This window comes from Trichechus manatus, unplaced genomic scaffold (genome assembly GCF_000243295.1).
Source record: "Trichechus manatus latirostris isolate Lorelei unplaced genomic scaffold, TriManLat1.0 scaffold00005, whole genome shotgun sequence".
NCBI lineage: Eukaryota > Metazoa > Chordata > Mammalia > Sirenia > Trichechidae > Trichechus > Trichechus manatus.
This window is the reverse complement of record NW_004443941.1, coordinates 26657862-26668076: the sequence shown is the minus strand read 5'-3', so window position 1 is coordinate 26668076 and position 10215 is coordinate 26657862. Positions and strand designations below refer to the sequence as shown.

The following is a 10215-nucleotide window of genomic DNA, read 5'->3' as shown; positions in this document are numbered from 1 at the left end:
TATGTTTTTATTATTTTTTTACATATGTAAATATTAAAATTTTAAATAATCATGCATGTAAACCTTTCCTTTCCCTTGTGGTTCGTTTTATTGATCTGAAAGTGAATTGGTCCATCCTCCAGAAGTTTGATACATATTCAATAGTATTTTATACTAATTTTTGTTTGAGTGGTCATATTTAATCTTTAATCCCTCTGAAGTTTATCTTCATGTCAGGTATTAAGTGCAAGTCTATGATAATGCCCCTTCAGCTGCTTAACTCGTTTTCTAAACTCCTTTTTTTTTTTAAATTTTGCTTTAGGTGAAACTTTACAGCTCAAGTTAACTTCTCATTCAAAAATTTTTACACATATTGTCTTGTGACATTAGTTGCTCTTGACTACTTCTTCTCCCACATAAACTTTAGAATAATACTGTCAGAGTAAAAAGAACTCCAATGAAATACCGACTGGAAAAAATAATTTAATTTGGAAGTAAAAATTAAACACAATCTTCCTTTTTCAGGAACATAAGACATTCGCTTCACAGTTTTTTTAAGTATTTCACAAAATTTGTAATTTTATTTATATTTGGATCATCCATTCTTAAGATAACTATCACTAAATACTTTTAATTATTCTAATGGAAGCGTTTATATACTTTTGGTTAGTTCTCATGTCCTTTTGGTGATATCCAAAGCTCTTAGATGTTTCAATTAACATATTCCTATCCCTTTATAGTTGTTCTGTAGGCTCTTTCTGGCAGTTTAATCCTCAGGAATACACATGCAGTGCAGGAATGTCTCCACTCCATTATACTAGATGTAACAGCCTAGGGATATAGAAATACAGAAAAGGATGCTTACACATGAATTCTCCATAATAGTAATTAACTGACTAGTTAAATCAGTAGAACTCAAAATTATATGATTCTGAATTCACAACTGAAATCATCATTAATACAAAGAACCACATGTCCTGAGGGATATAACATACTATGATATTCTAACACAGAAATCACAGGTTTTCAGGAGCCAAAGATTGCACGTGAAATAGACACATTCTACCCAAAAACAGAGGACTGAATAAATCACTAAATTGATGTATTATTAACCTTTAATTTTCTGGACCAATAAAAAAGAGCATTAGCAGAGCTAATAGAAAACCATGAATCTATAGAAATAGAAAATATAGAATCTATATTTCTATACTCCTAGGCTGTTATAAAGGAGCCCTGGTGGCACAATGGTTAAGCACTTGGCTGCTAACTGAAAGGCTGGCAGTTCAAATCCACCCAGTGGCTCTGAAGGAGAAAGACCTGGCGATCCGTAAAGATTACAGCCAAGAATACTCAATGGGGAAATTCTACTCTATCCCATGGGGTCATTATGAGTCAGAATCCACTGGAGGGCACCCAACGACAACAATAATAAGCGGCTGTTATAATATAATGAAACTGAGACATTCCTGCATTGTATGCACATTCCCAGCGATTAAACTGCCAGAAAGAGCCTACAGAACAACTATAAAAGGATAGGAACAAGTTAATTAAAACCATATAAGAGCTTTTGATATCACAAGAGGGGCATGAAAACTAGCCAAGAGTACAAAAATATCTCCATTAGGGAAAAAAAAAGTGGTTAAAAGTATTTAGTGATAATTCACCCATATGGATCAAGGAAGGAATCAGTAGAAAATAGACCGTCTTCTAGACAGTAGAAAATAGATTATGATGTGTATAATCCACAAAGCACAAAATCAAAAGTTATCATAAACTTAAAAACTGGGAGTAGCTTTTAGTCATTTCTGGATTATCATTAACTAATTTCAATAAGCACTCAACAGAGAAGGGATCCCAAAGTCTAGTGGTTAAAGTGGGTTTTTTTTTTGTTTTGTTTTTTACTTTGGAAACCACTAAAAGCAGATAAATAAGATTATTGATAATTAACATTTATTGTGTGATCATGTACTATGTGCTAGGTGCTGTGCTAAGCATTTTATAAACATAGCATTTAAGACACATGTACATACATACACACAAAACCATGAGACACCAAAAAAGCCGAACACGTTGCCGTCAAGTCGACTCCGACTCATAATGACCTACTGGACAGAGTAGAACTACCCCAGAAGTCTTCCAAGGAGTGGCTGGTGGATTCGAACTGCCAATCTTTTGGTTAGCAACTGAACCCTTAACCACTGGCACCACCAGGGCTTCTAAAACCATGAGAGATGAGTATTATTAGTAACTTGACTTATGTGGTACAAATGACCCCCAGTCTAACTTCAAAATTCATCTTTTAACTAACACACTATATTACCTCAAATTCCTTCCTTCATTCAGTCAATCAAGAAATATTGGTTAAGCACCTACTGCGGACATGATGTCTGACCTCACAGAGCTTACAGTCTTATTATGGATACATTCAAGTAAAGGAACAATTACAATCAATATGATGGATGTTAAAATACAGGTTGTATAGGATGCCAATACCTAATTCAGACTGGAGAGGTCAGAAAAATACTTTCTAGAGGTCTAAGTAGAGGATGAGGAAGGAGAAAAGGGTGTTCCAAGCAGAGGAACAGGCACAAAGACCTAGAAGACAGAATATGGTTATGTCTGATGCTTAGGAGAGGAATGTGGATCAAAGACACACCTTTGGGAATCTTGATTTTGTAAGTACTCTTATTTTTGCCAGCCTTTCAGTTAGCAGCCAAGTGCTTAACCATTGTGCCACCAGGACTCCTTTATAACAGCCTAAGAGTACAGAAATATAGATTCTAATTTAATTTTTTAAGCAATCTTGCAATAACACCTTACATAAGTAATCACACATTTCTGTCACCTGCTCATTGGTAGTAACACAAATGTCCACCTAGTTAGTTGCAGAGTAATGAGGGGAACAGAAATCACCATAAATTACTTGAATAATTAGATTTAGCTCACATGAAATTTAGAGAGCACTACTAGGAAGCAGAATCACAAAGCTTTAATCATTCGACCGTAAAAAAGGAAGCAGAGAGTCCATATAGACAGGTTTCTATTTTCTCATTAACCGCTGAGGATATTAAAGGAATCTTGCTTTATCCATGCTACAAGTTGTCAGAAAATATTAGCAGCATATTGTACCAACAGTTGAGGTTTATTTCTCCAGGTGAAGGATGATAGTTGGTGATGGCAAAAGCAAAAAGCAGGGTTTAAAACAGGCTTTTGCAACTCCCCAACAAGCTGACAGTTCTTCCTTTGAGTCACTTTACCATTTTGTACCTTTATTTCAGGGCTTATCATGATCTACCTTATATTATAGTTTAATATTCGCTCATCTTCTTCTGGAGCCCTGGTGGCGCAGTGGTTAAGAGTTCAGCTGCTAACAAAAGTTCGGCAGTTCAACTCTACCAGCCGTTCCTTGGAAACCCTATGGGGCAGTTCTGCTCTGTCCTATAGGGTCGCTATGAGTTGGAATTGACTCAATGGCAATGGGTTCATCATCTTCTTTTCTACAGTGTAAATAATTAGAGTCAGGGAATTTGTTTTTCATCTTGGTAGCCTCCACAGTATCTAGTACTGTGATTGAACAGAGTAAATCATAAATATATCTGTCCAACTGAACTGAAACCATAACAGATAATGGTACCTGGTGAAGGATAATTGTACCATACTATTTAGCTCTTTGCAAACTGCCAAGGAAAGGAAAGGAAATCACTAGTGATATTTTCTACTTAAAATTTTGAACTATCATATTAACCTATAATCAGATGCAGACCTCATAAAACTTAAGAATTAAAACGTTATTTAAAAATAGATTATTATATTTTTCAGTGGGTGGAAAATAATGAGATGGCAAGCTCATACAACAAACCATACCGATTCAAATATTTGGTATATACACAAAAATCTTCAGATTATTATTTATCTGGTCCTTAAGCTTGTTGTTTTCCATTAGACTTGAAGTTGTCAATTCTGGTTGTTCATCAGAATTACAGACAGAGCTCTTAAACAGATTCCTTACTCCCAGAGATCCTGATTTAATTGGTCTAGTGGAGGATGTGTTGATTTTTAAGCTCTCCAAGTTACTCTCTGGTGCATCCAGGGTTGAAAACCACTATTATAAACCAAGTCACATTTAAAATGCACATAACCTTGCAATCACATACATGGAGTTTGCTAACATTTAAGAATCTTGATCCTTCACAACACACAGCCTTGTGGTAATAATTTTTTTTTTTAATTAAGCCATTGTTTCATGAATTTGACTTTAGAAAATTTGCTGCTAATTAAAAAAAAAAAAGTGTTCACTGACAAGGTAATCCAAAAATCCTCCCGTGGGTTGTTCAAAAGTAGATTGGACAAAATTTCATAGGAAAAAAAAAAGAGACACAAACAGTGAAATACAGAGGTAAAGCTGGCACTTCTCAAACTCTGTGTATTAACTTGCTCACTTGATTGTAACTGTGATGGTTAAAATTGTGTGTTAACTTGGCTGGGTCATGATTTTCAGTGTTTATACGTGATCACTCCCATGCTGGAATCTGCTTGAGTAGCCAATCAGTTGTAACGGAGTTTCCTTGGGGGGTGTGGCCTGCATCTGAATATAAGCAGATGTTTTGGCTTTTTGCTCATTCTGGATCCTGTGGCTGCCTCCTGTTTGTCTGACCTCCAGTTCTTGGGACTTGAGCTATCAGCTTATCTTCCGATCATGGGATTCGTCGATCTTCACAGCCTGTGAGCGAAAACCCTGCACTCTGATCTGCCAATCTTGGGTTCACCAGCCCCTGTGGCTACGTGAATCAGCAGAAGCCTTGCGGTGTTGCCTGCCAGTCTTGGGCTTTGTCGATCTTCACAGCCTGTGAGTGGGAGTCCTGCTCTCTGACCTGCTGATCTTGGGTTTGCCAGCCCCTGCAGCTACGTGAATTGAGAGAAGCCTCTATCCTGATCCACGGACTTGGAACGTTCCAGCGTCTACAATCGCGTTAGCCATTTCCTTGATATAAATCTGTCTATATACATATTTATATGCTTTACTGGTTTTGCTTCTCCAGAGAACTCAGCCTAAGACTAACCAACTTACCATCTTATCAGAAACTGCTGAAACATGGGAAAATTTGACAAGGAACTTGGTGCACACTCCTTCACCACCAATTACTGTTAATTCTGACTCGTGGCAACCCTGTGTGTGTCAGGGACGTAGTAAGGGTAACGAGTGCCCTGGGATAATCTCTAAACTGCAACCCCCCCCAATTTGAGTGCCCAGGGGCAATCTCTAAGTTGTCCCAATTTCAAGATAAATAGATGTTGACAGTGGCAACTTGTCAGCAGAAACGCCTCTGGACTTGTCTGGCTGCTTCAGTCAAGTGCCTTTCATATGTGTGGTGCCTTGGAATGTTATTCTGTGCCTTGTATGGTGCCCCTTTGGATTTACACCCAGGGGGAAGTTCCCCCTTCTGCCACCACCCCCCCCACCCGCCAGGCCTCTGGTGTCTGTCAGAGTAGAACTGTGCTCCATACAGTTTTTAATGGCTGATTTATCAGAAGTAGACTGCCAGGCTTTTCTTCCTCAGTGTCTCTGGGTAGGCTCAAACCTCCAACGTTTTGGTTAGCAGCCAAGTGCGTTAGCCATTTGCACCACCTAGGGATTCCTTACACTTCTTCAACCTGCCACCAATAATAGATTGGGATTGAAAACAGTTTAAAAATAACTCATTAGCTCAAATGTGGTCATAGCACAAATCAGAAGCAATTCAAATGCAGCTTTCCTACTGCATTACGTATTTCCGTCTAGTATTGAAATATCTGTTCAAGGGAAAATCTGGATTAAATATAAAAAAGATGAGGAAGGAAGCAAATGAGATATTTAGGAGAATTTTGCAAGGGTGACAAAAACAAAAGACAGGAAAAAGACCAAAAGAAGCTTTAATGAATACACAGAAAAAAAGAAAAGGAAATATAAAATGAATAAAGAGAACATTACAAACAGAAAACAAAACAAAACAAATAACAAGTCAATACAAAAAAATGGAAAAGTAAAAATAAAATACTTTAGAAAGAAATTAAAGAAGATCTAAATAAATGAAAAGACATTTTGCATTCAGGGATCAGAAGACTTAATATTGTTAAGATGGCAGTACTCCTCAAACTGATCTACAGATTCAGTCAATCCCATTAAAATCTCAGCAGGTTTTTGAAGAAACTGACAAGCTGATCCTAAAATTCATATGCAAATGCAAGGGACTCAGAATGGCCAAAACAATCTCGATAAAGAAAAACAAAGTTGGAGAACTCACACTTCTAGATTTCAAAACTTACTATAAAGTTACAATAATCAAGACAGTGTAGTATTAGCATAAGGATAGATATATAGATCAATGGAATAAAATCGAGAGTCCAGAAATAAACCCTCACATCTACAGTCAAATGATTTTCAACAAAGGTACCAAGACAATTGAAGGAAAAGGAATAGTCTTTTCAACAAATGGTTTTGGGACAACTGGATACATATGCAAAAGGAAGAATTTGGACCTGTACCTCACACATACACAAACTACATCACAGATCTAAATGTGAGAACAAAACTATAAAACTCTTATTAGAAAGCATAGGAGTAACTTTATGACCTTGGCTTAGGCAATGATTTCCTAGCTACAACACCAAAAGAACAAACAATAAAAGGATAAATTAGATTTTGTGAAACTTAATAACTTTTGTGCTTCAAAAGGCACCATCAAGAAAGTGAAAAGACAACACACAGACTGGGAGAAAATATTTATATATTAAATATCTCAAAACAGACTTGTATCCAGGATATGCCGCAGTGTTTAAGAGCTCAGCTGCTAACCAAAAGGTCAGCAGTTCAACTCTGCCAGCTGCTCCTTGGAAATCCTATAGGGCAGTTCTACTTTGTCCTATAAGGTCGCTATGAGTCGGAATCGACTGAACAGCAACGACTTTATCCAGAATATAAAAGGAATGCTTACAAATCGACAACAACAATAATAATTTTACCAATTATAAGAAAGGTTAAAGGATCTGAATAGACATGTGTCCAAAGAAGACATAAGAATGGCCAATAAGCACAAGAAAAGAAGTTCAACACCATTGGTCATCAGGCAAATGTAAATCAAAACCACCATGAAATACCATTTCATACCCACTAGGATGGCTGTAATTAAAAAGATGCACAATAAGAAGTGTTGGCAAGGATATAAAGAAATTAGGACTCTTACATATTGCTGGTGGGAATGAAAAATGGTACAGCCAATTTGGAAAACAGTTCAGCAGCTTCTCAAAGTTAAAACATAAAAGATAGCATAAAAACCCAAACCAAACCCATTGTTGTTGAGTTGATTCTGGCTCACAGCGATGTTATTGTACAGAGTAGAACTGACCTATAGAGTTTCCAAGGAGCAGCTGGTCGATATGAACTGTCGACCTTTTGGTTAGCAGCCAAACACTTAACCACTGCACCACTAGGGCACCAGAGTTACCAATTCCACTCCGAGGTATATACCCAGAAGAAATGAAAACGTATGTCCATATAAAGACCTGTATGCCAATGTTCACAGCTGCATTACTCATAACAGCCAAAAAGGGGAAACAATCATATGTATACCAACTGGTAGCTGGATAAACATAATGTTCTATATCCATGCAGTGGAATACATTTGGCAATAAACAGGCAATGTTGTAGCATCTATCAGAACTTCATTCTGGATAAAGTAGGACATTATCTAATGATAAAGAAGTCAATTCTCCAAAGAGAAGTAACAGTTCTGAATATATATGTGCCTAACAATAGAGAGTCAAAATACATGATACTGACAGAAGCGCAAGAAAAAATCGACAAATTCACTATTATAGCTGGAGACTTCAACACCTCTCTATCAGCAACTGGCAGGTCCAACAGGGAGAAATCAGTAAGGAACAGCACCCTGAATCAACTGGATCTGACTGACATTTACAGAATACTTCATCCAAAGCAGCACATTCTTTCTCAAATTTATATGGAACATTCACCGAGATAGGCCACATCCTGGGCAATAAAACAAACCTTTACAAATTTAATAGAATAGAAACTATTCAAAGTATCCTTTAAGACAACAAATGAACCAAAGTAGAAATCAATAACATAAATTGCTAGAGGAAGGAGCCAACATGGCACCATGCCGTCCCTCCACAGCAAAGACCCAAAAACTAAGTAAAACAGAAAGAAACATCAATCCTGGAACCCTAAGCATTAAAATGAAGAGATAAAGAACTCAGCCAAGCACCGACTGGAATAAGAAACTGACAGAGAACAGAGAACGAGGAGATACCACTGGAGGTCCCCTGTCAGCTAACACAGCATGGATTCACCATCTTGGACTCCTGTCAGAGATTGGGAGATAGGGAATATGGGAAACCAGCTTGAAGGAGCTCCCAGCAGGAGACAGAACACCTGGTAACCAGCGATATACACTTTCCCACCTCCTATCCTTCTCCCCCCTGCTCGGCCGCTGCTGCTTCCTAGCTGGCTGCAGTTGGTCAGCTGGCCGAGAGGTGCAGGCTCCATGATGTTACTTGGATTTGCCCTGCCACATCAAAAAGTGGAGGACAAGGAGTACAGAAAGCAGCTTCACGGAGCTCCCAGGAGAAGACAGAGCACCCAGTAACCAGTGATATATACTTTCCCACCCTCCACCGTTCTTCCCCCCTGCTCGGCCTCCGCCGCTTCCCACTGGGAAGCACCGGCTTGCCAGGAGGCACCGGCTTCGGCGTTGTGTCGCTTAGATTCGCCCCACCCACACAGGCTGGCTCTCTCAGTGCCATTTCTTTGTTGCTGGTGTTGCTTTTCTCCACTTCCTCTGGTTTCTTCCCTGCCTCTCACCTCCCCCCTCCTCCTGTTTCTCGAACACCTGGCTCCATGTGACATCTCTGTTTCTTCTTGAAAGGTTGTGAAGTGCTGCTTAGCTGGGGAACTGCTTCCCTTGGTCCATGCCACCACGCTTGTGGGATCCCCAGGGCCTTTTTTGTTTGTTTTGTTCTGTTATTTTGTTTTCTTTTTCTTTTCCTGGCTTGGGAGCCACTTCCCTGGTCTGCATAGCTGCACCAATGGGATCCCTGGGAGGCATTTTTTTTCTTTTTTCCTTTTTGTTTTTGTTTATTTCTCAGTTTCTCATCTCTCTTTACTTAACTTCTTTTCCTACCTCCTGAAAACCTGGCTCTGTGTGACATATCTGCACCTTCTAGCCAGGCTGTACTGTGCAGCCAGGGAACCATTTCCCTGGTCTATGCACCCACACCAGTGGGATCCATAGCTTTTCTTTTTTCTAAATTTTTATTTTACTGTCTTTTTCTTTTTGTTTTATTCCATTTCTTGTTTTCACATCTCTCCACTCCAACGGCAGGCTCCTTTAGCACTCTCTTTTTTTGTTTGTTTGTTTGTTATTTGACTCCTGTTTCTCTCTCCTCTCTATCTTCTTTCCTATATTCACCTTAGCTCCACACATCACAACCTACCCTCTCCTTCCTGCCTACCTGCACCATGTGCTGAACATCACATCCCCAAGCAGCACAGGCCCTGCACTGACTCCCGGCCTGTCCTATTGGCCCTAGTCTGTGCCACAAACAACCCATCCCAGCCCCCTCTCTTCAGCTGGACCTGCCCTGCTGCACCATAGCTGAGCGACTGGTCCTGCCCATTGGACAAGGAGGTGAAAACTATCATGTTAACAGACAAGCAAACAACAAAGAATGTACAGCCCCTCTGCTCAAACATAACCAAATAAAACAAAAAAGCAGAATGAAACAAACAAATCTACGATCAAAAAACAAAGAAAGTTAACAACTGAATGTCCTGAAGACAGCAGACAATATAAAAAAACAGGACAGGATGGTCCCAGTAGGCATCCAAAATAAAACACCAGATGACTTTCCAGTAGAAGAAAAGTCACTAGGACTACCTGATGGGGAATTCAAATCATTAATATTCAGAGTGATCCAAGAGTTGAACCAAAAAGCAGACAAAACTGAGGAAAAAACAGACAAATTCATGGAAAAAGCAGACAAATTCATGGAAAACACAGAAAACAAAATGTAAAAATTCAGGAAAATAATACACGAACAAAATGCCAAAATAAATTCACAGCTAGAAATCGTACAAAAACAACAATTATAAATCCAAAACATAAACGAGATTTCAGAAATGGACAGTGTCACAGAAGGGCTGAGAAGCAGGCCTGAAACAATGGGAGACAGGATAAG

The 10215-nt window shown here is 38.8% G+C and overlaps 1 protein-coding gene across 4 annotated transcripts in view; it reads right to left on the bottom strand.

Moving 5' to 3' along the window:
• The window catches only part of PRKD3 (protein kinase D3), a 107277-nt gene that overhangs the window by 79069 nt on the left and 17993 nt on the right, over positions 1–10215 (bottom strand). The window contains exons 1-2 of one of the 4 annotated variants that reach the window (XM_023735934.1): positions 2636–4484; positions 640–810 (exon numbers count right to left, since the gene is read on the bottom strand). The exons of 2 other annotated variants lie outside the window; for them this stretch is intronic. The gene's annotated coding sequence lies outside the window, so the exon portion shown is untranslated. Of the gene's footprint in view, positions 1–639; positions 811–2635; positions 4485–10215 lie in introns of those variants that run through there. One more of the 4 variants, XM_023735932.1, reaches the window with a different exon arrangement.